Here is a 5,906-nt window from a genome sequence, read left to right as displayed (position 1 = left end):
GTGATATCAGACTCATTATGTTTTTATTTACCCCCTGGTAAATGGCTTACCTTTCAATATGTCTTAGTGAATCCATTACCCCTGAGTAAGTCCTGTGAATTGAAAGCTATCATGTGGCATGCATTACATCTGTTAAAAATAACGTGAAGTTCAATAGTTCAGGTTATTCTCCCTCAGACTGATTTAGAATAAGCAAACTAAAATTTGTGAAAGACTTAGCAACGTTAGTTCTAGATGCGCATATTGAATAACTACATCATGCTTGAAATTTTCTTTCACTGCTGGATAATCTACTAAAGTTAGGAATGTAATTTTAGTTGGGTGCCAGTGACTCACACCTCTCATCCTAGCTACCCAGGAGGCTGAGTTCTGATGATTGCAGTTCAAAGCCAGCCTGGGCAAAAGTCCATGAGACTCTTATCTCCAAATGTTTCTTTTGCTTCATGGCCATACTTTTAGCTGAATGGAAGTACCTTCCTATTCCTAGATCCTTATGTCAAAGTATCTCTGATGTGTGAAGGCCAGAGACGCAAAAAGAGGAAAACAACGACCAAAAAAAACCACTCTGAACCCTGTGTACAACGAGGCTATTATTTTTGACAACCCGCTAGAGAATGTGGACCAGGTCAGCATCTCCATTGCTGTCATGGATTATGACAGGTAAGCAGGGGCTCCGCTCAGCACACAGTAGCCATGTCAGTAATGCAGAGGCCAAAGATAGCTCTGTAGGCTATTTCCTGCTGCAATCACTTCATGTAAAGAGAAGGAGGGGAAAACGCTCATTCAAAACTCATCAGTTGTAGTCAGACACTGCTGGAGAGCCCAGGCATGTAATCCTTGCTACTCAGGAGGCTGAGATCTGAAGATCCTGGTTTAAACCCAGACCGGGTAGGTAAGCCTATGAGATTCTTAGCTCAAATGAACCAGCATAATGCTGGAACTAGAGCTGTGGCCCAAGTGGTGTTGTTCTAGCGGCCTTGGGCACAAGAAGCTCAGGAAGGCATCCAGTCCCTAAGTTCAAGCCCCAGGACCAGCACACACACAGGAAAATTATTTCTAAAACCTGTTCAGTTTTAGGAATGAATAACAGGAAGAAATTAATCAATGGTCTAAAACCATCACCAAAGTCCCCTCAGAGATGTCCATCCAAATAACCCTGAAGAGATTGGATACTGGGCAGCAATAAGAAAGATCACAGTTGGAGATGAGCTGGGGTAAAAAATTCCCAAGAATCCATTTTTGGCTTGGTACAGTAGCTCATGCCTGTAAACCCAGCAGATGGGAGGACCAAGACTAGCCCCAGACAAATAAACCAAACTCTTATCTGAAAATAACCTACAAGCAAAAATGACTAAAGGTATAACCATGCGGCAGTACACCTGCTTATCAAGTACAAGGTGCTGAGTTCAAACCCCAGAACTTCCAAAACAAGGAAAAATAATGCAGAAGCTCCTTAAATTACATCCCATCTGAGGAAGCAGCTTATCACATGTACTCTGTGTGTGTGTGGGGGGGGGGGGTGGGTGGGTGTGGGTGTGGGTGTGGGTGTAGTACTAGAGCATGAACTCAGAGCTTGAACTGTCCTAGAGCCTTTGTGTTCAAGGCTGTTGCTCTACCACTCAAGCTCAGGCTGGCTTTGAACTGTGATTCTCAGATCTCAGCCTCCTGCATAGTTGGGATCCCTGGCTCAAATGCACTTTTGAGTCAACTGCCTAATTTCTGATTCAGATCGTCTTCTACCTCTTGCACAGTATATAAATCTAACCAGGTCTTAACTCTCTAGGTATTTCATTTCTTTATCAGTAAAATGAGATGGTGATGAGGATGATGATGTTGGTGATTATGATAATGATGATATGATGATAATGAAGGTCATGATGATAATGATGATGGTGATGATAATGATTGTAACGAAGATGATAATGATGATATGATGATGATGATGATGATGATGATGATGATGATGATGATGATGATGATGATGATAATGATGGCTGTAATAATGATGGTGATGATGTATGGTGTATAGTGTACACCGTTATATGTTATAGACTGTGATAGACAATTTGCTCCAGGAAAGTTAGAATGAACTTGTGACTTTAAATGAGCACCATTATTCCACAATACTGTGAAATTTAAAAAAAAAGAACCTCAGGGAAGGTAGGGAAGGAAGGGGAAGGGATGGTAGGGCAAAAACAATGAAGGGGGTAACAATGCTCAATAGGAAGTGTACTCATTACCTTGCTCATGTAACTGTAACCCTCTGTATAGTATCTTTACAATAAAAAATTTAAAAGAATAATGATGGTGATGGTGATGATGGTAATAATGATGATGGTGATGGTGATAATGGTAATAATGATGATGATGAAGGTGATGATGATAATATGATGGTGATGATAATGATGGTTGTAATTGTGATGGTGATGATGACAATGATGATGTTCATGGCATGAGAGAGGGACTAATAGGGACAGAGCATTGAAGTTTCTTAGGTTTTCTGGTAGCCTATAAGCTCCAAGTGGTAGCTGTTCTTGTTGTTTGACTTTTCATTGTGAAGACAGGGAGTGAGCAGGGAACAGGAGGGTCACTGGAGAGCCTGTGGTCCACTGTAGTTAGTGCGGGGGTGGGGGGGGGGGAAGGAGGCTTAATTTACACCACTTAAATTGGGTAGAAAGAGCCGGGGGCTCATGGCTCATGCCTGTAACTCTGCTACTTAGGACACAGATCTGAGGCTAAAGGTTCACAACCAGCCCAAGCGAGAAATCCATGAAACTCTGATCTCCAGTCAACAAGCAAAAAGCCAAAAGTGGAGCTGTGGCTCAAGTTATAAGTAGTGTGCTAGCCTTGAGCAGAAAAGTCCGGATATCCTGGCCTTGAATTCAAGCCAGGCCAGCAGCCAAAAACTAAAAAATTGATCAAACAAACAAACAAAACCCCAAAGGATAGAAAGGCTTGCAAGACAGAAATGCATACATCAAAGTTCCAAAGCATTGCTTATTCACACAGTCATTACTACTTCTTATTTTTATGATTAAAGTCTTTACTTACTGTGTTCAAACCCTCAGAGGGTTTGACTGTGTTTCTTATAGAAATTCATCTGGGGTTGTTGATTGTTTGATATTGTTGACTTGATTTGTACTTATGTCGGTTCACATGCCCCTCCTCTCGAAGACCCAAGATACACTGTGCTTCCCACACAGGCCATAACTATGGTGACGTTTAACCTTTAAGTTGAGCAGAGGAAGGAGGTACCGATAACCATAACTAAATAAAACAACCACAGAGCTGGGCGCCGGTGGCTCAAGCCTGTAATCCTAGCTACTCAGGAGGCTGAGATCTGAGGATCGCAGTTCAAAGCCAGCCCGGGCAGGAAAGACCATGAGACTCCTATCTCCAATAAACCACTAGAAAACCGGAAGTGGCGCTGTAGCTCAAGTGGTAGAGCTCTTGCCTTGAGCTGAAGAGCGGAGGGACAGTGCCCAAGCCCAGGGTTCAAGCCCCAGGACTGACAAAAATCAATCAATCAATCAATCACAATGATTTACTGAATTAACAGTTATTTAAGAACTAGGTGCTAGGAACTCACACCTATGTTCTTAGCTAGGAGACTGAAATCTGAGGATCATGATTCAAAGCCATCCCAGGCAGGAAAGTCTGTGAGTCTCTTATCTCCAAGGAACCACCAAAAAGCCAGTTGAGGAGCTGTGGCTCAAGTGGTAGAGCACTAGCCTTGAGCAAAAGAGCTAAACCAAATCAAGTGAATGTGATGCCCTGAGTTCAAACCCCAGTACTACCAATTTTTTTTTCAATTTTTGAATAATTACTGGAATTTTCCATATGATAATTTTAAAACAGAACTGACTATAGGTAAACATGCACAAGTTGAAACCATGAGTAAGGGAAATGATTGTAATTTATAAAATCACACCACCTAGTGTGTCAGTGCTATGTTTAAAATGTTACTACGAGATCTAAAATACCCTGGGACATGATGAATAATACAAGACTCCAGGCATTCACACACAGCCAGACCACAGGAAGAAAAGCACAAAAGCACAAGGCCTCTGCGCCTCTGATTATATAAAATAATATTCATCTAAACGAGCTCCAAGATTTCTTTCTTTGTCACTATTCTTTTCTTTTTCTTTTTTCTCCTTTATTAATTTGTCTTTGGGAGGGCAAAGAGTGCACAGAGCAAAGGGTAAACAAATGCGGCCTCCGTCCTCACTGGAAAATGAGCTATACAACTTGTAGGTGGGGATGGGCAAGGGAAGGGGTGACACTGTCCAAAAAGAAATGTACTCATTACCTGAATTATGTAACTGTAACTCCTCTGTTTTTAGCATTTTCAAATAGAAAAAAAACTTTTAAGAATGTTATTACGATGTGTGAAGAGCTTCCACTGACCTTGAATGCTGGAGATGAAATGTAATATTCTCCGCATGGCAGGGTGGGGCACAATGAGGTGATTGGCGTGTGCAGAACTGGGCTGGACGCCCAGGGTCTGGGCCGAAACCACTGGAATGAGATGCTGGCCTAGCACCGCAAGCCCATTACCCACTGGCACCCCTTGTTGGAGGTAAGCCAGAGACTTGCTGGCCTCCACTGCGGTGGTTAGCACTTTCCTTAAATAGATTGACCTGTTAACCCTCACCTGATGCTTGATTTATTCACAGCCTCTGACATCTAGCTTGCTGTGTGCTGTGTGTCTGGGGGATCATAAAACCCCCAGAGTTTCTAGACTTCATGCACAGTAAGTACACAATGCTGCAAGTCTACCTATTTTCCTTTCCTCCTTCCTCCCTCCCTCCCCTTCCTTCCTTTCTTCCCCTCTCCTTCCTTCCCTCCTTCCCTCCCTCCTTCTCTCTCTCCCGCCTTCTTTCCTTCCTTCCTTCCTTCCTTCCTTCCTTCCTTCCTTCCCTTCCTTCCTTTTTCCCTCCCTCCTTCCCTTATCTCCTCCCTCCCTCCCTCTCTTCTCTCCTCCCTCGTTCCCTCTTTCCTTCCTTTCCTTTCTTTCTCTCTTCATGTGTGCTCGTTCTGGAGTTGAACTCAGGGCTTGGACACTGCCCCTGAGCCTCTTTTTTTGCTCAAAGCTAGTGCTCTATCACTTGAACCACAGCTCCACTTCTGGCTTTTTGTTTGTTGATTGGAGATAAGTGTCCCACAGACTTTCCTGCTTAGGCTAGCTTTGAACCTTTTACCTCAGATCTGTCTCCTGAGACGCTAAGATTGCAAGTATGAGCCATGGGTACCTGGCTTTATTTCCTTTCATTTTGTACAGTCTAAAATTTTACATCAGTGAGTCCTGAGCAAGCTTGTATGTTTATTAGTGGCTGGAAGTGGAATTTTGTGGAATAATCACCTTACCTAAAGTCAGCTTCACTTTACCAATGCTTTAGTACTGCCATGAGGATTTACTCCAGCTCACAACCAGCTGATGTCCGGCCTGCTGGTTCCATCCTTCTCCTTCCCTCCCTCCCTCCCCATCTCTTTTCCTCTTTCTCCCTCTCCTACTTCCCTCCATTCCTCTCCTTCCCTCCCCTCTCCTTTCCCCTCTCCCCTCTTCTCTTTTCCTCATCTCTTCTCTTCTCCCCTCCACTCCTCTCCTCTCCCCTCCCTCTTCTCTCTCTTATCTCCCTCCTCCTCTCTCTTCTCTCTCTTCTCCCCTCACCTTTCCCCTCCTTTCTTCTCTCCCATTCCTTCTCCCCCTCTCCTTCCTTGTTTCTCTCCCCTCCCCTTCCTTTCCCTCTCCCCTTCTCTGTCCCTCCTTTCTCTTCCCCTCTTCTTTCCTCTCCAGTCTTCTTCCTTTCCTCTTATTTCCTTCTTTCCTTTTATTTTTTTTGAGAGAGTGTCCTTAAAGAGAGGTACAGTCACCTAATCCAACTTGTGTACTGGAAGGGACA

The sequence above is a fragment of the Dipodomys merriami genome, unplaced genomic scaffold (genome assembly GCF_024711535.1).
Source record: "Dipodomys merriami isolate MVZ:Mamm:240054 unplaced genomic scaffold, mDipMer1.0.p SCAF_10, whole genome shotgun sequence".
Classification (NCBI taxonomy): Eukaryota; Metazoa; Chordata; class Mammalia; order Rodentia; family Heteromyidae; genus Dipodomys; species Dipodomys merriami.
The sequence above is the reverse complement of the archived record's forward strand: the minus strand, read 5'-3'. Positions refer to the sequence as shown.